The following is a 25,153-nucleotide window of genomic DNA, read 5'->3' on the forward strand; positions in this document are numbered from 1 at the left end:
GTTAGCACACATTCTATAAGGCTATGCTTTTTATCTGAAAAACAGCTGGAATCCTGGGAGAGATGGCTAGAGTTAGGAGGCCACTCCATTTCCTTCAGGCCTCTAGGTCATCAGGGAGGAAGGAAGGAGAGTAAACAGGGAGGCCAGGGGGGCAGGACTGTCCCCCTGCATGGCTTCCTCTGCTCTCTCAGAGGCTGGACCACACACTGTTTTCTTTCAGTGCAGACTTCAAAACAGAGCAAAAGCAAGTGTTGACAAACATGCTTTGGGGAATAGGTCAAAAGTGCTCCTCAGGTCCATGTTAAAAGACCCCTGGAGTGGTGCTATCACACGTGCGTATTTCTCTTTTGTTTTTAATGGAATGGAGACACTTTCTGGTGTGCTCTCCAGGAAGGGCTCTGGGGCTCTGAATGTCACAACTTGTGACTTAACCAATGACAATACTTGTGCAACTTCTGCACACCATCTGTAGACAACTGTGATAGTGTTCACATCAATCCCTGAGGTAAACAGAGGCAGCAGGTAGCTGACACAAGGCTTCTCCAGACAGGCTAACAATTGGGAAGACCAGTGCAGGGACTCTCTTAGCCATTTAATTAGTAAAAGTTTGCCTGAAAGGTTAAAACGACCGGCTTTGTGGAGCCTGAACAAACGGCCCTCAGTGGTTTTCACCTACCGCTTCCTCAGCTACACTGCAGAACTGATGCTATCTGTGAGGTGGCCATAATTCATGTCCTGACTCCAGCACAGGTCCTCCTGGACCAGGATATCTTAGCTTCTGCTGTCCTCAGACCAGTTTCAGTTAGTTTTTTTTTTTTTTTAAACTCGTATCTGGTAGGGAGGGGTCACGTCAGCAGACAGTGTGACTATAAGCATGTGTGCTTTGAGCACATGCCTCTGTATGCAATTTATTTGTGCACATGGGCATGTGTGTGTGTGTGTGTGTGTGTGTGTGTGTGTGTGTGTGTGTGTGTAAGGAGGGGAGAGATGGTTACCCATTGTCTTGTTGTCCAGAATCTCTTCCATCCTAAAGATGGCAAAATTCAGGCAAATCATTTACATAGAAAAAAATTCTTTTTTTTTTTTTCTTTTCTTTTTTTCGGAGCTGGGGACTGAGAAAAAAAATTCTTTTTTAGTCCAATGTATGCTGGTGTGCTGGGTCCCAAGGACACATTCCTGTTATTTAAAGGGCAAATACTAAGAATCTCATCTATCGCGAGCCTGTGTTGACCACTGGTGACAGCTTACCTACCACTCATCCTCTCTGAAATCACTCTGTTCTCTGGCCTTTCCACCCACTAGACACCTCCCACCGCCTCAGTGCCAGCGCTGTTCATAAATGACACAGCCCAGAGGAAAGCCTGGGCGGGCTGCGACTCGGGGGTTTCAGTGCTTGCTAAAGGTTACCGAGCCCCGGAGGAGAGAATGGGACAAATGTAACTGGAGACAATGGGTTCGAATCTTGGTGGGTGTAAAGTCCAAATAAGTTCAGCCTGGAGAGAGGGAGAAGACTTATTTCACACAGCAGGCAAGAGCGGGTGGCTCTTCCCAAAGCCACTCCCTTCTCCCCGGTAAAGGAAGCGCTTTTATTCTGGGAGCCCCGTGTTGGGGTTGGTCCGTTCCTGCGCCTGCTCAGTTAAGGAGCACGTTCTTGAGCATGCCCAGTTCAAGGCCGTGGTTTAAGCAAACCGTGAGCGCATTTTTGAGCGTGCTTAATCCAAAGTCACGGAGCACATTTTAAGAGATTTTAAGAGATGGGCGGGAAGCTTCCTGGCAAGCTCAGTTTGCATCTTAAAGTTTTAGTTGAAAACAGAGGGAAGGTGCCTATGGCGCATTCATATCCGAGTTTGCCTTTAGTGGCTAAATTTGGACTCAAAGCGTGGGAGTCCCTGTTCTGTAGTCTTCACCTGGGGGAAATGACTAGTTGTTTTCTTGTATCTGAGGTATAAATAAGTCCCCCACTAGAGAGGAATACTTGGTCTTTTCCCCTACTCCCCTCAGAGCCTGCCACATCGTCTAACCAACATCGCCAATCTACAGATGGTTGATTCCTGAGGTGGGCAGTGAGGGCTGTAGAAACTGCTAGAAGTCTCTCTGTGTCCAAAAGCACAAGTAGGAAATTGAACCCAGTGCTCTGGTCAATACAAAGCTTAGTAAACCAAAGCTCCCTCCAGTGCCAACAGTCGCCTTAAATACCTAGTTAGGGACAGTGTTGGTGGTGGTACAAGCTCCAATCTAGCTTATCCCAGCCTTCTGTGATTACTATGAAAACATCCTGCTGATACTGGCAAAACGGCTGAAGGTTTGCAATAGGAGGTTACAAACCAAACTGAGAGTGACTGAGGTAACACTTGTCAGATGCATATTCGTCTGACTCGGGAGTATGTACACACAGAAAACCACGCCCAGGAAAGGAAAGTAGACGGAAAAATGAGGAAGACTTCCTCCCGTGAGCACTTTGCTCTGCCAGGTGGACAGTGGGGAGGGTGCTAGCCTGCCTTTCTTCTAACCCCTCTCCATTTTAACTTGTCCCCCACCACCCTAAACCATCCCCTATCCCCTTTCTCTTCATCCCTCTGAGATCCCAGCAGAGCAGTACACTCACAGGGGATTTACACTTCACACACACACACACACACACACACACACACACACACACACACACACACAGACCTGAAGTGAGTGGTGTCACCAAAAGAATAAAGAAAACCCCAAACTTAGCACCTCGTCTTAACTGCGTTTCACAACAAAGGCTGCCAGTGCTCTTGCTGACGGGGAAATTTTAAAAGTCATTGAAGTAGGAAACGTGTGACGTAGTCAATACCCGCTGCGTGGAAATGCCTTTCTACCAGCGACACATTTCCACAGCGGGGCGGGCTGGTGACTGTCTCACTCTCCCAAGACATGGAAAGTGATTTGGTGTGTGGCCAGCCCCTGGTCTCTGTGAGCTTTGCAAAGGCACCAGAGAGGGAAAGGCAGAGTGTGGGAAAGGCAGAGTATCAGAGGCACCTGTGGCAGGGATGCGGCGGAGTAAGAGCACATGGACACCCCACATCCCACAGAGATCTGGCATAAATCATGTGGTGATTCGGTATGCTGAGTTCTGAGTGCCTGGTGCCTCCGCTAACAGAGAGAAGCACAGTTAAACTGATTTCAGATGTCTAAGCTGGAGTTGGGTCTAGGGCTGGAGGTCACACAGGTGTGTGTCTAGTCTTCTGCAAGGCTTAGGGTTCCCTGCATATGGAGACCCTAGGTTCCTTGTGCATCTGTGTGTATGTGCGTGTGCGTGTCTGTGTGCACATGTGTGCAAGCTTCACTTTTACATGAAATATGTCCAGGGCATCTGAATTCTCCTGGTTCTTTCTCTCTTGCTATTCGTTTTCAAGTGGTGTGTGTGTGCACCTCTTCTGGCTGGGGTTGTAGGCACGAGCAATCAAGCCTGGTTTGTTTTCAAACCTGAGGTCAACTTTGCACGTCCTTCAGAGGATACCTTCCCTGTAAGGCTGTCTGCTGTGTACAGCGCTAAGCCTTTCATTCTTTTTCTCTTCCATTCCTCAAAACACTCCCCTAGAGTCAGGCCTACATATGGATGAAGGAACTGAGACTGAGTGAAATTAAGCAGTCTGCTGACCCCAGAGCTATCACGTGGAACGGCGCTTTGGTACCAGAGTCTGTCTCTGTTGGGGATTTTCTTTCTCCATATGTCCTACATCCATCTCTGGACTGCTTGCAAACCTAACACCTCACTGTTTCGCTTGTGTCTTCTCTTTTGTCGCACATGCAAGCAGTCTCATTCATTCCCACTGTCATTCCTCTCTCCCACTGTGGCCAGTTTGAAGCCAAGCCAGCATCTATGTGGAGATGGGGGAGCAGTTTGTTAGTTCTGTCTAAGCTGCCCCACAGTTACCTGGCAACAGCCAGGTATGCCTGACTCACTGTAAAAGAGGCTGCTTGTTCCCTCCTCTCTCTCTTGCTCTCCCTTCTTGCTTCCACCCTCTCCCCATCCCCTTATCCCTCCCTCCCTCCCTCCACATGCTATGGCTGGTCTCTCTCTCTCTCTCTCTCTCTCTCTCTCTCTCTCTCTCTGTCTCTCTCTCCCCCCCACCCCGTTTTCTGTCTCTACTAAGCTCTTAACTCCCCTCCCCATGCCCTGAATAAACTCTATTCTATTCTATTCATGTGGCTGGTCCCTCAGGGGGAAGGGATGCCTCAGCATGGGCCCACTGAGGCACCCCCTTTCCCCACACCTCCATAGAACATATCTCCCCTCTCTTTACCTTTTTATAAACATATCAAGTTGGTGTGGAAGGCAAGGGGATGGCAGGAATCAATCCAGATCCTGCCCTGGAGCAGTGAGCATCTGTAGCCCTGGGTGGCATGCCTGGGCTCACTATTGCTACAACTTTTTCAACGTCAGAACAGTCTTGGACAGACTGGGAATGCTTGCTGAACACCTGCTGTATGCCAGCCAGAGAACTGTGTTCAACACTGCTGAACTTGTAATTCTCACCCCGAAGTACATGGAAGGTCCCGTTCTTCCTGTTCTGAAGTTCTAGAATGGATGCTGTAAGCTTGATATAAAGTGCCCTCCGAAAGGCTAGTGTGGTCCTTAGCTGGTGAATCCAGTCACCATGAGGATTCTGACTTCCTTGGTGGACTTATAACTTTGTGACATTATTGAGAAGCAGTTAGAAGGTGAGGCCTTGTTTGAGGAGGGACATCACTGGGGCTGTGTCTGAGATAAGCATCTTTTGCCTGTCCCCTGCTCTCTCCTCTTACTAGCTACCATGTGGAGAGCATCTCATTCCCCTTGACCATGACACTCTTGCCTCACTACCGGCCTGAGAGCTGATCCAGCTGACCAGAGACTGAAACCTCCAAAACTGGGAGCCAAAACAAATCATCTTTTTTAGTGGTTTCTCTTGGGTATTGTCACAATGATATAGTCTGGTGACCTCAAAGACAAACGTATTTACGAATACTCTTGATTGGGTGTCTAACTTTAAGACCTTTTGCTTTGTTGATATTTTGATCTTGTATTAAAGTGGTGTCCCCTCCCATGCCCAAAGATGTTCCTTATTCTGTAATGTGACTTTCTGTAGTAATAGTAAGGCATGGGTTTTTAGACCGTTCAGAGTTCAAAACATTTTGACCCTCATACCTTACTTGACTTCAGTTTTCATTTTTCTCTCGAATGGGACAGAACGAACTCTTTAACTTTGTGTAGAGACAGCAAAGAAGGTCAGGGAAGAGGGTGGCAGAATGAATGAGGGGAGAAGACTAGACCATCTTGACTGCACACTGAATCTAACCTGTCTGAGAGACCAGTTGTTGGCCTCGGCTCATTGCCATCGAGCCAGCCTCCCACTTGTGTTAAGGCCACATGGAATGTTCTATCTGCAGCTCCCTGCAGCTACAGGGTGAGCTGGCTCGGGGGGAAATCCCTCTGGGGTAGAAGACACCCACACACGCGTGAGTGGCAGGAAACAAAACTCAGTTGCCGGCCTAGGAGTGTGTGCAGGTCTATCCTGTGCGGGCACCGGGCATGGGTGGGCTGAACAACATGACACTTCACTCCCCGGTCACATCTTTTGGTGGAAAAGACTTGTAATGTTTGAGAAGCCAAGGGGGGAGGCACAGGCAGGCTCTAGGCAGAGGCAGCAGACCCTCATCTGACGTTGAGACGCTTTGTTTCCTTTGGAGAGGATATCTCAGCAGGGGGAAGAGTCAGAGCTGTGTGCGTGTGTGTGTGTGTGTGTGTGTGTGTGTGTGTGTGTGTGTGTGAGTGTGTGTGTGTGTGTGTGTTTGTTAAACTCATTCTCAAAGGGCTCTGATGCCCCTCTTCATATGTTAAGCTTTACCATTTTTATAGGAATCTCATGAATATGTAAGTAACTTGCTGTGTCCAATGTGGGGATATTTTTTATCCTTCTCAGGGGACTACCAAGGACCAAGTCAAACAGTATCTCTGGGTGTACTTTGAAGTGTCATGGTTTTCAGGACGGGCAGCCTACCCACTTGGGGCACCCTCTTCTACAGTGACCGACTTCAGTTATCAGTCTATCGGAACCTCAGTTCCACTGCCTGATGGAGCCTCTCAGGGCTCACCTGGTACCTTATTCTTAGCTTGCCCAGCCCCCATCCTGTCTATAAGTCGCATCTCCTTGTCATGTGGTGACCTGTTGACCTGTCTTTCTATGGGGGCACATCTGGAATGAGGTCCTTGGCGGATTCATTTTTACCTCCCTAGCATCAGTCGCTGTGCCAGACACACAACAGATGCCCTGAAGATCATTGCTTGACTGACAGTCTGAAAGTCCATCCGTGAAGCTAAATCTCGGCTCATTCTGGTCAGGATTCAAAGTGTGATTCACACAGACTCCTTAAATGTCACTGAAGGTCACCACTGATATTAGGGTGCTGTGGTCCCTGAAGCAAACAGCCAACCACTGGGGAACTATTGTGCTTTGCATTTTTTTTTTTAAAATAGAGGACAGTGGTTTGCCCTGGTCTCCAGGAGATCCAGAAATGTCATTTTTAAGTTCTCCAGCCTTTGTACCTTGAGCCCCCAAGTCTGCAGAATTTTGTACTTAGTTGCTGTTTCAGAGCACTGGGTGAGCTCAAAGTAAACACACAGATCACCTGGTAAGACAGGTTTCTTTTTCCGGCATGTTGAGGCTCAGAGCCTCTACTCTCTTAATTACAGAGAGCACCCCCATTGCTTTGGTGGAGTTGAGACTGGCTATTGGGGGACAGGCAGAGTCCACCTCCAGAAGCAGCAGTTGGGTATCTTTAATGTCTCTTGGCTTCTTGAACATCGCTGGACTCCTCAATTCCTTTCTTCCCTACTGCCATGTTAGTTTGCGTTGTAGAACAAGGTCAGAGAACCTCCCAGTTGGAAGAGCTGCGGGCTACATCAGTTCAGCTGTGCTAACTACAGGGCTCACAGAGCTTAGAGATCGTTGATGTTCTCTCTGGGGGTGGAGTAGGAGGGTGTGGCAGAGTCATGGGAATCCAACCATTCCTCCAAGTCACTTGTCTACAATTCTGCTTTTATTGCAAGAGGTATCATGATCTTGGGAGGCAATAGAATTGGTAGATTTGTAGGCTGCAGAGATGAGAAGGGCTCCATCCGGGCAGCTTTGGGGAAGTCCTCATCCATGCTGGGTGAAAAATTTGCCATGAAGCTGCAGTACCCCCCCCCCCCCAATCCATGCTCTCTGGGGAAACTCAGCTTACTTTTTAGCTGACCAGGTTGGATTTTGGCAGAATCCTACTTTGCTGTGTTGTTAGGGGCTCACGGGGAGGGGTGATGCTGTCCATGTCTCCTCAGGGAAGGGATCTTCACAGTAGCTGTGATGCACTTTAGTATCCACTGATACCTTGACACCTTTGAAGTGTGAACACTAAAAAATGATGATGTCACATGTCCAGCCTTTCGGCTTCTCTGGCTGTGTTGTAATCTACAACATTCAAGCTCAAGAAAAGGACAATCCAGTTATTTAAAAAATGCAAAAAAAGAAGAAAAAACCCAACAACAACAACAGCAAAAACCAAAAACCAAACAAACCCCCAAACCAAACCAACCAACCAACCAACCAAACAAACAAACAAAAACCCCTTTCCTCACGGCGTGTTGGGCCACAGCTATCCTGGCCTGAGGGTTAGACACCCTGGTATTTATATATTCAAGTATTTGGTCCCTTGTTAGTAAAATTGAATTTAACCTTAATCCTATCCTCTTTTCTAAAGACATCATTTTTAGTTCTTAATTATGTGTACATCAGATCTCCTAGAATTTACAAGTGGTTCCCTTTCCTGAAGGACTTGGAGTCTTTTTGAGAATAGCGTGAGAGGTGTTCCCAAGTGACGATCAATGCTTGCAGTTCCAGACCGACAAACCGCGCACATTTGTAGAGACCGTACTAGCTCCCGAGTCTTACTCAGACTTTCGCTCTAGTTTCTCTGCTGTCTGTGGAGTGCTGGGAACACAGTGTACGAGTGCTAGCCGAGAAGCGGGAGTTCCTGTCACTGTCCCAGAGCATCCCACACCATTTTTCACATCCTCTTTGCATCCCCCAGCCTCCCTGACCACAGAGTCACGTCTCCACTGTATAGGCTTCAAATAGAGCCTTAAATGCACCAGTCTGTTCTCTGCGCTCTCTCTTCTCTCCCCTCCTTTCCTAGCATCCGTGTCCCACCATCCTGCCTCAGTTACCAGAAGTCACCTGCCTAGAGACCTGAGATCAGGGCTGAGCCCGCTTACGCCCCTCACCCCAACTCCGTACAGATGTCCTGGTATCACCTATGATTCAGAGGCTACTGGGATGTGGGGCTTCCCAACTGCGTGACCTTAATTCCCATAGGAGGAGACACAGCAGGGAAGATTGTTTCTGGTCCCTCTACTGCTGTGGCTTTCCAGTAAGGGCTCCCAAAAGCAGAACCTGTCTAGACTGCGGGGTGGCGGGGGTGGGGTGGGGTGGGGGCTCCCAAGGCTGGGAAAGAGGTTGTTCCAGGGAGAGCAAGGGCGCCCTCTACAGGCAGCAGTGGGCTCTGTTGTTCTTGCAGAGTTGCTAACTTCTCAACTCTGCCTGTGTAGACATGAACTGGTTGGTGTTCAAGGTAGCCTGGAATGGGGCTTGAGAGAGTCCTCGGGGTAGGGAGGGCTGCAGTGTAAATCTTTTTTCTGAAGCCATTTTGGCTTTCTCTATGTGCCCTCTGCCCGGAGCAGCGTCTGTGGTCCCACAGTTATGCGTTTGTTTTCGTGCAAAGGGCTTTCTTCAGGCAAGAGCTGAGTCTTTGGTTGTGTCAAGATCAGATCTGGGGTTCCTGAATTTCTTTTTTTTTAAAAAGATTTATTTATTTATTTCATGTAAGTACACTGTCACTGTCTTCAAACACACCAGAAGAGGGCATCGGATCCCATTACAGATGGTTGTGAGCCACCGTGTGGTTGCTGGGAATTGAACTCAGGAACTCTGGAAGAGCAGTCAGTGCTCTTAACCACTGAGCCATCTCTCCGGCCCCAGGTTCCTGAATTTCTCACCATCTGTGTGACCCACTCACTGTCCAGGACCTTGTTGCCTTGATGCGTCCGGCCTAACGTGAGCTCTGGGAAACACTGAGCTCCGTTGTTGTGGGCGTTCTCTGGCTTCCAGTGCTGATGCTCAGATATTGGGACAAATGTTTCTCCTGCTCGGGGCAGGCGAGCACTTAACAATTCCATCTTCGGGGCAATCCGTGGAGAAGAATGTCAATAACCCACTTGGGTCAACTGCTTGTTGCTTTTGTCACGTTTTTTGCTTATGTTTGGTGGTTCCTTTTGTCCCCCCCCGCCCCCGTCCCCCGAATGTTGTCAAAAAGTACCCAGGTCACTCATTGAGCAAGTTCTCAGATCATCCATCCGAAATGTGTCCCAAATACTACCTACGAAGCTCTCCTCCTTACCCCTTGCCCAGCTACGAAGCTGGAAGGGAGTTAGCCTAAACCAGAATAAACAGGCTGGTCAATAGGACCCCAGCACTCAGACCAGTGATGCAGGGTCAGGGATGTCTGTCTGCTTGGAGGATGGGTAAGGGGTAGATGGAGAATTGTCATGAGTGTATCATGTCAGAAGCATCCGTAACAATAATTTAATTAGCCACGTCAGTTTCCTTGGCTACAATTTCCCTCAATAGTTAGCCATTGGCCATCACAGGATCTTTAATTCTGATCTTAAACACGCATACTGACTCAGAATACATACTCACCTCATTCAGTATGTAGAGATAGATATGAACTATATATAGGTGTAAGTAGATACATATGATATATATGTGCATCTCTATATCTGTATATCTCTCTATCTATATCTATGCGACAGAGGGTAAGGAAGCCTCAGTTGACTTCAAAGAGGACTTCCTGAGGGCACAGGTAAAGAATTCCATTACAGAGGTTGGATATTAACCAATGTAGTGGAAAAGTTGCTGCAAGTGCCAGGCTGAGCTGCAGAGAGGCACAAAACTGGAGCTGACTGGCTCGTTGGCTGCTGGATGCAACTCAAGGGAGCGATGTCAAGCCCCAGACCATGTTGAATTTTAGACCCAAACACAGTAGCAAGCTTTCTGCTGGTGAGTTCCTCGTAGCACACAATGGGTGGTCAGTTGACTGGTTGGTGGCATCATCACCAGCGCAACATTAGGCACCATTCCTTCCTTGGGGTCCAAGCGAGGGCATTGCCACAGGCTGTCTTTACTCATCCGCTTGCTCAGAGCTCCCGTTCATGTGTTCCTTCAGACTGATGACCTCATCTCTTCCAAGTAGGTGAGTGTGAAGAAAAAACACCTTCAAACATAAGAAGACACAACTTGGCCTTCCCCAGCCCCATTGGTGTTTCAAAATAGGGTTTCTCTGGGTAGCCCTGGCTGTCCTGGAACTCACTGTGCAGACCAGGCTGTTCTGGAACTCAGAGATCCACCTGATTCTGCCTCCTGAGTCCTGGGATTAAAGTGTGTTTTACTGAACCCAACTATAATTCAACACCTTTACAGTGGAGGTTTTGGGAGGTCCGATGAACTTCCCCTGGCCTTACCCACTGCTCTTTGCAAAGACGCTGATTTGCCTTAGGAGGAACAGGCTGAGCTGCTGCCCCACGGCATTGACTGGGGGCTCAGGAGGGAATAATTTCCCAGTTCACAGTAAGACAGAAGTCATGTTCTCTTTCTCCTTACACAGCCACCTTGAAACGCAGGACAAAGACTGGGGTTCTGTCTGGTGCCCTGGGTTGGCTGCAGAGGATGTGAGGGGAACCGGAAGTGAGAAGGATCCTGAGGTTCGGCCTGTGAGCCCAGCAGCCTCACTCAATCTCCCACAGACACCGACTCGTCTCCCCTGTAAATTCGATGGCTGTATTGGCTGCTGCATTTTCTTGCTCCTGTCAGGGATAGCTGGTTCACTAAACCACATCTTTTATGGAAGTCGACATTCTCATGAGAGGAAAGGAAAATACCAGAGGCCAAGTGGGAATCAATTTTGGGTGGTTGGTGAAGAGTATTGTCCCTTTCTTGGGACTCAAAATATTCCTGCTGCTTTGCTTTTAGAAATGTGTGGACAGTGCTGTTTCTAAAGTCGTATTTGAGTGCTTACCCTTGATAGGGTGTCCCACAAGAGCAGGGGCCATGACTTTTTATTCTGTTTCCAGAGCAAGCCTAGCATAAGACAATTTTTTGTTTGTTTGTTTGTTTGTTTTGCTTTGTTTTTAATACAAGCAGTTTCTTTCGATGAATGAGGACGTGGGTGCATGATTAACAATCCTGGAAGTAGCAGAATTTAAGAACCAGCTCGATATCCCGTTCTTTGTCTGGCTCTCTGTCGCTGGCTGACCTCCGGGTAGGTGGATGACGACGACGACGATGATGATGATGATGATGATGATGATGATGATGATGATGGTGGTGGTGGTGGTGCTGGTGATGATGATGATTTAACAACTTAGAGTTCCCTCATCGCTCACAGTACTGTGTGGGCCTTATGGAGAGGCAGTGCTGGAGAAGGTGCTCGATGGTAAAGAGGCCCCTGAGAGAGGCTAAGTGGTCTAGAGAGCTCCAGAGAGGCTTCTTGAAGGAGGCCCATTAGAAACAGCGGTCAGGTCGGGAGGCTGGGAATAGACCAGATGTTTGAGTTCCAGCCCCAGAAACAAACGGATAGGAAAGTGGCAGCATGAGGACCAGATTCTACATCAGGAGGGATCCCCCAATGTGGATGTAACTTCGAATCCCTCCCTGCCCCAATCCTTCACCTATCTTTGTTCTTTCTGAACAGTAGTGGGTAGAGAACTTGACAAACGCCCTCTTGCAGAGGGCCTTAAGGTGCAAGTTATATTTCCAGGTTTTTCTTGATGTTTATTCTGTTCCTATCTCCTCCGCACTGGCCTCCAGCTCTAAGAGATTTGATTATGCTCTACGTGCACCATACGCCTCCTGCTGGCTAGAGTCAGTAATTACAGCACCTAATGGCCAGTCCCTAGAAATCTGCCTTCAGAAAGAGTAGTGTTGATACTTACCAAGTGTCAGACACTTTCCCAGGGACATGCACATGTGCCAACTTATTTTCTTACAGGACCCCATTAGTTCAGTATTGTTCTTATTCTCACGTGATCCACGATAAAACCAAAGCAGAGAGGTTAGCCCAAGACCACTCAGCCAGAGGAGTCAAGCTAGGTGAGTTTGCTGGTCATGGCATAGACTCCTTGACAATGGCTGGCTGGCTAACACACACTAGCTTGTTTGCAATCTCCTGTGAGGTTGTGAAGGAAAGAAAGGGAAAGAAAAGAAGAAAGAAAAAAAGAAAGACAACTTTATAAGAAACAGTTACAATAACTCACCCATGTGTCACCATTAACAAGACAGGGAGACAATGGATTGAGAATTTTGGTTTCTCTAAAAAACAGAAATATCATGCAAATATGTTTTTGTTTTAATCTCAGGTGAGGGATAGGAGACTGCTTCACAGCAGGTGACTGTGATTTGCCTCGTGCTCCAGCAGGGGCGTGGTATTGCCAGCTACATACAGTTTCTGCGAGTATGTGACGTCTGGAATTCTTGGGACTTTTCAGAGGATATTTAAATGCTAGCACCTTGATTAGAAGGGGGTGTTTGGCCAGCTGGTGGTTTGTACAATTTGCTTCAAGGAACTCAATGTTCCTAATCGGCAGGAAAAAGATATCTTCATCCTTCCCTCTCTGTTTTGTCTCCTACCTAGTGTTAGTGGTTGAAAGGGTGGAAGAAGATGGGAGGAGAAGGGCAGGAGAAAGAAGAACCCACAAAGCAGGCAAAAGTTCAGCCGTAAGACAATATTCTGGAAGGTGCAATGGGAATGCAGGGAGGACAAAGGAATTCTCATCCAAGGTTAAAGTTGGCCTTTGTGTTGGTGGAGGTTGGGAGAGGAGGTATATTCTAGTGGAGTGTGGACATCCAACATAAGGTTTATCAGAGTTTTCAGGACATTAAAACCAAATGCAGCCACATGACAAGTCCTCATCTAACATGACTGTTGTTCTTGGAAGAATAAACCAGGACAGAGACATGAAGGCAGATGCAGGAATGTCACCTTCTACAAGCCAAAGAGCGAAGTTCTCAGAAGAAATCTCACAGCCAACCCCTTAACTTTGGATTTCTGACTCAGAGCTGTGAGAAGACGAACTTTGATGTTTTAGCCCCACGGTCTGTAGCACTGTGCCATGTGGCCCTGGAGGACTGGCTCATCTGTGTTCTGCTCTGTGCCTGCCTGTCTCTCGGTAGAAGCCCATACCCATCTTTGGTTATCCCTGCATCTGATTTACAACCTCTGGCTTTGGTATCCAGAGACACTACTTTCCAGCATTCTTTGCTGGTGTGATTTTTGCCCTTTCCCCCTAACTACTAGACAAAGATACAACAGGCTTAACAAGTGATCTGGGACACCCCTTCCTCTCGGTCCTGCTGGAGCTTCCTGACAGTCCGCTGACATTATTTATGCAAGATACACCAGCCTCCAGTGCATAGCATGTCAAGTTTTTACAAGGGTACTGGCTGTGTGGATTCCTCTCTGCAGCTTCAGATCTGGTAAGGTGCCTGGATTTTAGAGGTATGTGATCACTTTGTTTTTGAGAGAATAATGTGTGCTTATGAGGAAACAGAGACTCCAAAGAGAATTCTGTGGGCAACCCCAGCCTTGGGAATACACCGTTAGTCTTTTTCTTGCACAAGGCAGGCACTCAAAGTTCGTTCAATGAACACAAGAGGAAAACTTCTCTTATTTAGATGAGTTTCTAGTAACTTCCATCCACCACGGGCATTGCTTGGCTTGCTTGGCCTGTTTCATCTCAAGACCCAGGGTCAGTTGTGCTGGGAAGCAGACGCCGTCCTCTGCCAATAGTGGAGAGCCATGCGCACACACCTTTCTCACGGTGGAACTCTGCTTCCCTCTGGTGGCCACTTGCAGAACTGCAATGGACATTTCTGAGGAGGCCACAAAGAGGTCAGATAGGTATATTTTCAAGCAGGAAGGAATGAAAAGTACCTATTTTAAAGTAGGTATATTTTAAAGCCTCTAAGTGGTTAGAATATTTGTCTAGCTGAATACTGTAATAAATTTGGGAGAATCTGAGTATTATTTGAGGTTTGGTGGCCATCTAATAAATATGCGGATTCAGGACTGTGATGTTGACTAGTTCCTAATAACACGCTGTGCTATAGTTCTGCTCATACATCTGTGTTTATGTTCTCAGCCACAGTGGTGCTAAATACTACAGTTTAATCTTAGGAGACTCAGGAAAGTGTGGGCTCCCTGCTCCAATAGGAACCTGGCAGTTTGGAAGCTGCATTATGAGTAACGGGATGTGTCACCTGTGCTGCATTAGATGGAGAGAGACAAGGGTTCCAGACACATCCCAGCGCCCTCACATTAGTTTTGCCAACTGAATTCTACTGACAGTGACACAGAAGCCACCCATCCAGAGGGACGCCAGAGGGGTGCCAAGCCAGTCCTCTGCCCCCTGTGCTTAAAGTCTCAGGCAATCCCAACCCTATGTATGGTACATTACTCTGATTCATACACATGCATGGTAGCATTTAATTAATAAATTAATTTAATTAATAAATTAGGCAGGTTAAGAGATTAGCAACAGTAAGCAATAGTGAAATGCACTAATTGTAATGATATACTGTGATAAAATGTATGGGAACTCAGTCTTCCTCAGATACCTCATCTCTGAGCCACCTCTCCAGCCCTTGACTGTATCTCGTGTCGTTAGAGTGAAAATGAAATAACTCAACATGTCAGTTCAAGCCCAACACCACTTTTCTCAACAGCGTGAAAGGAATAATGAGACCCTGGACAAGGAGAGCATGTGATGACATGTTAGGCCTTGCATGGTCTAATGCATGGAGCAGGAGCTAGCAGTGAGGGGGAGGGGACTTTCCCTCCTCCGTGAAGCTTGATAATCGAGTCTGTCAAAAATAAACCAACAGACAAGAGGAAAATAGTTATATTAACATGCAGGTGCATGGCAGTCACGCAAAGTAAGTAAAATATAAGAAGGCTCAGATAGCCAGCACCAAGAGAACCCCCTTCCCAGGGGAGAAGGGAACCATGATTCCAGCTAGAGAGGAAATGGGAATGATTTTAGGGTTGACAAATTAGCAGCAGAGGGGTCGAGGTCCCATGGGGTACCCTGTCACTTTTAGATTTATTTTGAAGAGCTGATCTTCCAAGAAACAGTCTTTAGGTGTGTGTGAGGGGGACACCTGAGGGGAGCCCTCCAGCACAGTGGTGCAGGAGTAAGGGTGACAGCTGGCACAGCTGGAGGTAGAGTGATCTCAGGCTGCTTATTCAGTTCAGCAAACATGGTGGGTATAGCTGGTCTTTGTTACTCTGTTTGTTTTTCTTTCCTACCCTTTATTCTCTACCCCCCCCCACTATCACTACAGAAAAGAGAAATAAGGGGAGGGGAGAGGGAAAGACAGAGAGAGAGAGAGAGAGAGAGAGAGAGAGAGAGAGAGAGAGAGAGAGAGAGAGAGAGGTGTCCCAGATTCTTAATTTCTTTCCTTATGTTTCTTCTTTGAACACGGCTACTTAACAAACCTCAACCAACCCTGCCCCCAAATGACCACCAACCCTGCCTCTCAGGACCCCAGAATTTCTGTACTCTCTGAAAATTCCCAGAATTCCAAACCTCACACACTCACAGAAACTATCTGCAGCTGACAAAACCTCGCCTCGGCTAGAGCACAGGGCAAATCATAGTCAGTTATGGATTTGGGGATTAAATTAACTTAATTAATTTTAATTAATTAATTATATTTATCAACTTATTTTATGTAATTACCCAACTAACCAGAACAATTAATTAATTAATTTAATTCTGGGATTAAAATGAAAACATATTCTTAGAATATTTCTGTGTCACTTCAGAGGTGTCTTTTTCTGAACCCCAGGAACAGTGTGCCAAGGCACTGGACAAACAGTATAGAGTATCAACACTTGTCACCACTTTTCTAGTGTCCTGCAGGGGGACAAGAACAATTCCTAGTCCTTAGATTTGGATCTGCCCAGTGTGGGCAGTGTTCCTGTCTTCCGGAATGGCCTGGGTGTTCTTCAAGTGAGTCTCAGGAGGATGGCATCTCATAAACACTCTGCCTAAAGGTCTTGCGTCTGAGGACCCCAAGGAAGAACTTGTTCAGCCCCGTTTGCCCCACTGCTCACTGGTGGCACAGCACTCACCGAAAGTGCTCTGGGGACAGACAGACAGACAGACAGACAGACAGACAGACAGACAGACAGACAGACACACACACACACACACACGCCTGTGCCAGCTTGGGTATGTGTGCAAGTGCGCACAAGTGTGTGTTCACATGCACACGGGAGGCCAGTGCAGTGTGGCGGGGGCAGCTTTTTGCACCGCGGGGATTTGAGACCTGTAAGTCGAGGACCAATGAGCTGAGGCAGGAAATAGGAGGTGGGACTCTGGCAGGAAGAGAGGATTCTGGGAAATAGTAAGGGTATAAAAGCGAGATGAGCCGGGCGAGGAGGAGATAGACCGAGGAGACGGATATAAGCTAGTAGGTAGGTAAACTCAGGGAGACGCTGAGGGAGACAAAAACGAAGAAGCAGTTCATGACTGAAGGAGAGGTAACAACCTCATGGTAGACATATAATAGTTTAAACGGGTTAAATAACTTACAAGCTAGTCAGGGGATGAGCCAAAGCTTACGGCCCAGGCCTTTAATAATAACTACTTAGTCTCAGTGTCATCATTCTAGGAGCAGGCAAAGGGTTGGACAAAAGAACCCGGCTTAACTTACACAGTGAACATTATTTATCTGGGCTCTGGGGACAGGACTGGCTATTCCCGGGTCAGTCTGAACACTGAAACTTTATGTCATCTCCATCTCCAAATGCAGGCTTCCGCTGATTCCTCACTGAGGACGGTCTGTTCTGAATCTGGGGATTGTCCGCCTACAGAGACAGACATGACAGGCTAATGACCCGAAGGCCTCAGGTGAGCTGACAAGCTCAGGACTGGAAGCAGATATGTAGATAAGATCTACAGCCCCTGGGAAGATCCGCACACCAACCTACACTGGTATTGACAACGTGGATGCTGCGGGGAATAGATTTGCAGATGGAATCTTCCACCCCCAAAGTTCTCTATTCTGCTGTATAAAACAGCTACCCTCCCTGCCACCACACACATAGACAGTCAGACACCCACCACACACCACATACACACACACAGACCACAAATACCACACAGACACACACCACACACACACACACCATAGACACACACACACACCACATACACACACACCACATACACACACCACATACACAGACCACAAATACCACACACACACACACACACACACACCACATACACAGACCACAAATACCACACAGACACACACCACACACAGACCACAAACACCACACAGACACACACCATAGACAGACACACACACCACACACACACCACCACATCCACAGAACACAAACACCACACAGACACACACCATAGACAGACACACACACCACACACACACACACACACACACACACACACACACCACACACACACACACACCACATACACAGACCACAAACACCACCCAGACACACACCATACACAGACCACAAACACCACACAGACACACACCATACACAGACACACACACACACACCACATCCACAGACCACAAACACCACACAGACACACACCATACACAGACACACACACACACACACACCACATCCACAGACCACAAACACCACACAGACACACACACACCACATACACAGACACACACCCACCACACACACACACACACACACACACACACACACACCACATACACAGACCACAAATACCACACAGACACACACCACACACACATAACCACATACACAGACCACAAATACCACACACACCACACACACACCACCACATCCACAGAACACAAACACCACACAGACACACACCATAGACAGACACACACACCACACACACACACACACACACACCACATACACAGACCACAAACACCACACAGACACACACCATAGACAGACACACACACCACACACACACACACACACACACACCACATACACACACCACATACACAGACCACAAATACCACACACACCACACACACACCACCACATCCACAGAACACAAACACCACACAGACACACACCATAGACAGACACCCACCCCACACACACACACACACACACACCACATACACACACACACACACCACATCCACAGACCACATACACAGACCACAAACACCACACAGACACACACCACACACACACACACACACACACACACACACACACCACATACACAGACCACATACACAGACCACAAACACCACACAGACACCCACCACACACACACACACACACACACACACACATACACACACACACACACCACATACACAGAACACAAATACCACACAGACACACACCACACACACACCACCACATCCACAGAACACAAACACCACACAGACACACACCATACACAGACACACACCACACACACACACACACACACACACACACACACACACCCTCAGTGCACAGGTCTCCAGTCCCAAGGAAAGACTTCTGCCTTCTCTGTTCTGATTAAAGGAAACTCTGCATCCGTAAAGGTTGGGTTCCTCTTTCTATTTTCCTGTCACCTCCATTAATCTCGATCTAACAGACCCCGTGCCTACAGCAAAAGGAAATGCACGTGGGGGCTGGAGAGATGGCTCAGTGATCAAGAGCACTGACTGCTCTTCCAGAGGTCCTGAGTTCAATTCCCAGCAACCACATAGGGGCTCACAATCATCTGTGATGGGATCCAGAGCCCTCTTCTGGTGTGTCTGAAGACAGGGACAGTGTACTCACATACATAAATAAATAAATCTTAAAAAATGCATGTGCAAAGTTGACAGAATTCCTGAAACAAAGATGGCTCCAGCTCTGTCCCTGCTACACTGTAACCATCCACAGGCCTGTGCCACCTGCTGATTCTTCCCCTACCGGGCACTGGTTGCTGGTCTTTTCCTTTGCTTTTTAAAAATGGTTTTATTTATTTTTATTTTATGCACATTGGTTGATACACACACACACACACACACACACACACACACACACACACGTCTGTGTGAGGGTGTTGTATCCCCCGGAACTGGAATTACAGACAGTTGTGAGTGCAAAGTGGATGCTGGGAATTGAACCCTGACCTCTGGAAGAGCAGCTGGTGCTCTTAACCGCTGAGCCATCTCTCCATGGCTGGTTTCTATGTGGTCCAAGGTGGTGCCTCTAACTGTGTCCAGTGTTGTCTGGTGCCTGCTGGGTGTGACCTGTTCTCTGGTACCCACCTAGGCTCTGCTGCACTGTGCTTGAACCAGGGTCCCTCAGCTTCCACCTTTGCTGTGTGCCACTGGACCAGATGCACGTGGCCAAGTCTAGTTTTGCAGTGGTGGAGGGGGTGGACTTGACCTCTGGTCAGCAGTTGGTGTCAAGTCACAGTACGAAATGACCAGGGTGGGGTTTGGAGGGAGACCCCGAGAATTGAGTCCCAGCAAAGCTTAAGACATTGTTCCCTCTCACAGGACACAGAGCCAGAGCTGGAAGCCAAGTGAGGAGTAACCCAGAGTGACCCAGAGTTAGAGTTGTCAACCCTCAGTGGGCCCATTAGGTGTCTAAGAAGATCCAGACTGGGAGATGCAGAGCTGAGTTCAAAAGTTCCACCACAGGGAGCGACGGGGGCGGGGGGGGCACAGAGCAAGTGAGGCCTGTGGTGTGGTGGGGGGGGGGCTAGGATGCCACCTGCGAACCTAAACCACTACCAGGGTGACCTAATTATTTATTGGGTGACCTAATTTTTTGGGTGACCTAATTATTTATTGGGTGACCTAATTATTTATTGTCTCCCCATTTTCCTTTCCTGGCTCTCAGGTCTCCCTGTCTCCTTACTTCTTGGTCTCTATTCTTTTCTCTTCGCCCATCCCCTCCTCCTTATTCCTCTTTGCCCCTCCCCATACTTTCCCTCTGTCCCCTCTCTTTCCTGTTCTGTTTCTTTCTCTCTTCTCCCCCTTTCCCTTCCCTTTCCCCTCCCCTCCCTCCCTCTCTCTTTGGCATTTATTACTGTCATTGCTACAGTGGAATGGAAAGTATGTGGTTGGATTTGGATCTTGAGTCTGAGGGTGATTTATTTATTTCATCCCTTTTCAATTTCAGACACATGTTGCTCTTTCCGTGGGATTTCCACCCGCACCATCCAAATGAGACGGTCGCAGGGAAAAGTCCTTCCTCGATGAGAGTTTTGCTAATTTGGCTTTTCTGATTAAATCTGGCCCGAGGATTGCGGAAACACGAGGAGGAGCTGCAGTTGCTGGCGACGTATTTATCGTGGCCCGCAGCCACTGCAGTAGAAGCGGAGTTTCGTCTGAGGCTGTAAAGAAACGGAAAAGGCCTGAGGACTTCTGGAAGCACAGTTTGGTGAACATCTCTGCAAAGGGTATTATGGAATATAATCCCCACTGCAGGCAGGATGAGAAGGAGCTGGGAAGGATGCTGCTCCCTGTAAGAATGCAGCCTCCCTCCTCACACACTGTACTTCTGCTCCCACCTCGAGCCTCCATCTCCAGCCCAATTCTTTTTTTCTCTTGCCCCCTTCTCTGCCTTCTTTATTCTCCCTCCCTCCCTCCCTCCCTCCCTCCCTCCCTCCCTCCCTCCCTCCCTCCCTCCGTCCCTCCCTCATTCTCTCTTTCCCCACCTCTCTCTCTGTCCACCCTGCCAGCTGTGAGTTTTGCTGTGGGCCCCTGGCCAGTGTGGAACTTGCCCAGTGTGTAGCCCAGTCAGGCCTTCAGTACTGTGTGACTCTGGTGCCTCCATTTCCCAAGTGCTGGGATTTCCGGCTCCTGCCACCACGGCCAGTACCTTTTTCTTCTGTTAGTTTGCCCTGCATGTGGTGTTGGGGCCAGATCACTACCACTGAGCTACAGCCTCAGACTCCTCTCCCTGCACAAAGAAGCAGTCAATGTGCGCCCTTCCCCAAATCCTGGTCGTAATGTCTAAGTCAGACAGACCTGCCCTGGGGCTCAATGGGTACAGGGAGGATTACAGGCGACTTTCCCACAGGGACAGACTCAAGTTTTCCTCAGAAAAAGGGGGAAAAATACAAGAATGTAGTTTAGAAACTAGAGAGTTATTTATTCACTTATTTAACAAAGTCTATCATTATTTTCTTTCTGCAAAATCTTGTCTGCCCCTGGGCACAGCCAAGTCAGCAGGAGGCAAGAGGAGGCATGGTTCTTTTTCGGAGAAAGAAAGGGAGAGAAAAGGAGAAGAGGCAAGGATGAAGAGGTCTTAGTGTCCCACTGCTGTGAAGAGATGCCACTGCCATGGCAGGCCTTATAAAGGGAAGCATTTAATGGGGCTGGCTTACACTCAGAGGTTTAGTCCGTTCTCAGCATGGCGGGAGCATGGCAGCACGCAGGCAGACGTGGTGCTGGACAGGTAGCTCAGAGTTCTACATCTGGATCAGAAGGCAGCAGGAAAAGACAGTGAACCACTAAGCCATGCTTCTGAAACCTCAGCCTCCGCCTCCCCAAGTGACACACATCCTCTAGCAAGGCCACGCCTACTCCAACAAGGCCTTACATCCTAACAATGCTTGGTGACCAAGCATTCAAACCCAGGAGCTTACGGGGCGTTCCTGTTCAAACCACCACCGAAGAAGACAGAAGAGCTCAAGAGGTTTGAACTCTAGCTGGACTCCCATGTGGAGCTTGGACCATCCAATCTGTGTACAAGATTTGCAGATTGGGCTGGAGAGATGGCTTAGTGGTTAAGAGCAGTGACTGCTCTTCCAGAGGTCCTGAGTTCAATCCCAGCAACCACATGGTGGCTCACAGCCATCTGTAATGAGGTCTGATGCCCTCTTCTGGTGTGTATGAAGACAGCTACAGTGTACACATATAAAAAAATAAATAATCTTTTTTAAAAACATTTAAAAAATTCTGCAAATTAGCTACTCAATTAAAGTCATGAAGGAGCCGGTACGAGGCTGACCTGCAGCGCTGTGTGTGAGGCAGTGCAGATTGCAAGAGGGGCTATTGCCTTGTTTTATGTTGCTGGGAAGAGACACCGTGATAAAGGCAACTTATAAAGTGACATTCAATCGAAGGCTGGCTTACAGTTTCAGGAGGTTAGACCGTCACAACAGGGAGCATGGCGGTAGGCAGGCAGTCATGGTGCCAGAGCAGTAGCCGAGAGCTCACATCTTATCAGTGAGACAGAGGGAGGGGGTGGGGGAGGGAGGGAATTGGGGAGAGAGAGGAATTGAGGGATTGAGCCTGGTGTAGGCTTTTGAAACATTAAAGCCAAAACCCACTCCCAGAGACACAGCTTCTCCTCCAACAGGTCCACACCTCCCAATCCTTAATCAGCCCACCAATGGGGAATAAAACATTTGTCTATATGACCCTGTGGGGGCTATTCTCGCTCAAACCCCGAAAGATTTTCTTCCAAAGGGATAGAAAATAAACTTAAAGCTATAAGTAGAATGGTACTTGCTGATACTAAAACACATTCATGATATGCCTTTCAGTTTAACAAGGCAGACACAAGCTAGGGTCACCTGAAAAGAGACCCCCCCCCAGTGAGGAACCATCTAGACCTGGTTGGCCTGTGGGAATGATTGTAGGGGTTATCTTGATTGTTCATCGATATCAGCAGACCCATCCCGTTGTGGGCGGTATCATTTCTTTGGCAAGGGATTCCAAACTGTGCCAGCCGAGGAAGCCAGCTGAGGGCAAGCGAGCCAGCAAGCATTCCTCTCTGCTCCTGACTGCGAGTGTGAAGTGACGACCTGCTTGAAGTTCCTGCCTTGTGCTCGCTGGCCTGCAGCCTGGAAGTGTGAGCCACGGTGACTCCTTCTCTCTAAGCTTGCTGCTTGTTTGTGTGTGTGTGTGTGTGTGTGTGTGTGTGTGTGTGTGTGTACGTGTGTGTGTATCACATTGCTTTACAGCTTAACAGCACATTTAGTGAGTGCCCCTTTGGGTAGACACTAGGGAAGGCTGTGACCCATGCGTGGATCAAGTCAGAAGTGATGCTTACAGATCATTAACTCTGATGTGTCTTTGTCTTAGTTAGGGGTTCACTGCTGTGAACAGACACCATGACCAAGGCAACTCTTACAAAGGACAACATTTAATTGTGACTGGCTTACAGGTTCAGAGGTTCGGTCCATTATCATCAAGGCAGGAGCATGGCTGCATCCAGGCAGGCATGGTGCAGGAGGAACTGAGAGTTCTACATTTTCATCTGAAGGCTGCTAGGAGACTGGCTCCCAGGCAGCTGGGGTGAGGGTCTTATAGCCCACGCCCACAGTGACACACCTATTCCGACAAGGCCACACCTCCTAATAGTGCCACTCCCTGGGTCTTAACATATACAAACCATCACAATCTTTATTGATGATGGAGTTTGAGGTTGCTTCTGACATCTTTTATACATTTCTTTCTGTGTGAGTATTAAACTTTTGGAATTGATTGAGACCCGCAGTAAAATAACATTGGGAATATGGAAACTTCGATAACTTTCCTATCCCAGGCACAGCCTCCTATGTGGCCCACACCGAAGTGACTGGTGTATTAACCAACACAGGTTGTGAAATTCTCACTGTGGCATGACCACTCAGAGCCCATGGGAACTCACGGTAAGCATTCAGGGTAACTCTTGAAGCTGCTGGCTTCTAGGCATTTGGACTAAGGTACATGTGAATGCACCCATCGTGGATGTCAATGGAAGATGTCCACTGAAGATCTTCGTTACCCCCAATCCTGGCCCTCGTCTGATTGCTTTCCTAAATCAGTTTCTAACAACTTTTCCTCAAACATCAGTATGTTTGGGCATCACCTGGGAGCTCATGAAAACCGTGACTTGTGAGCCGCACGCCACTTTTCTGATTCAGTCTGTCAGAGCAAGGCCTGAACATTTCCATTTCTGACCAGTGGCCAGGGGAGGCAGAGGCCGCTCTGGAGAATCACCTGTTACATGGAGACTCATTGCTGTCAAGAAGAAAAGGGCATCTCCAAGCCAGAAATAATAATCTCTTACCTGGCCTGACGGCTTGTCTAGAAGCAGTGTTCCTTTTAAAACACACAAAACGACATGAAAGGGTTCTTGTGTGTGTGTGTGTATATGTATGTGTTTGTATGTGTGTATGCATGTGTTTGTGTATGTGTATGCATGTGTTTGTGTGTGTATGTGTGTATGCCTGTATTTGTGTGTGTGTGTATGCGTGTGTGTGTATGCATGTTTGTGTATGTATGCATGTGTTTGTGTGTGTGTATGCCTATATTTGTGTGTATATGCCTGTATTTGTGTGTGTGTGTGTGTGTGTGTGTGTGTGTGTGTGTGTGTGTGTGTGTGTGTGTGTGTGAAGGCCAGAGATCAACACTAGGCTGCTTCCTCCATTCTGAAATGGGTTCTCTCACTGAACCTGGGGCCTGCGGATAGGCTAAGCTGACCTGCCAGTGAGTTCTGGGTGTCTGTCAGTCTTTGCTGTCCCTTCTAGTGCTGAGTTCCAGAGGCTTGCTGCAGGGCCTGGCTTTTTATGTGTGTGTTAGGGATCTGAACTCAGGTACCCAGGTTAAACTACAGAAATGGTTATACTGAACCATCTCCCAGCCTCAGATTCTTATGAGATCATTGCCCCCTTAAATTAGTTAACACATAGACTAGAATACACAGAAAATCCACACTATGCTCTCGAACACCTATAAATTGAATTTCAGCCTAAATCCTTCCTCCTCCCTGAGTTCTGGTGGCAACTGATGCTGGTGCCTATTCAACCACTATTTACATTGTGTGGTCTTCTTACATTCGGTCAGCTCTTGGCCTGCAGCCATTACTCATAAAGTCACACCAGGGCTGACTACGCCTTGAAGAGTCTCAGTGAACCAGAGGGGTACACACCTTGTTTGTAGCAACTCTTTCTTCTCTTGGTTGTGCACATACAGCCTCCCAACTCCCAGCCTTTGATTCTAGGCCCTTCCCTCCCTGTTTCAGAGTTTTCCCACCTGCCCAGTCTGGTGGAGGGGCGTGGGCATGCTCATCA

The 25,153-nt window shown here is 48.0% G+C and overlaps 1 long non-coding RNA gene across 1 annotated transcript; it reads left to right on the plus strand.

Moving 5' to 3' along the window:
* Positions 1–11,474: 11,474 nt before the first annotated feature.
* On the plus strand, positions 11,475–22,047 carry LOC102551987 (uncharacterized). Its single transcript, XR_349996.5, has 3 exons — positions 11,475–17,020; positions 20,266–20,545; positions 21,309–22,047. It is a non-coding gene; the product is annotated as an uncharacterized LOC102551987 (long non-coding RNA).
* The last annotated feature ends 3,106 nt before the right edge of the window (positions 22,048–25,153 follow it).

The sequence above is a fragment of the Rattus norvegicus genome, chromosome 1, assembly GCF_036323735.1.
Source record: "Rattus norvegicus strain BN/NHsdMcwi chromosome 1, GRCr8, whole genome shotgun sequence".
Lineage (NCBI taxonomy): Eukaryota > Metazoa > Chordata > Mammalia > Rodentia > Muridae > Rattus > Rattus norvegicus.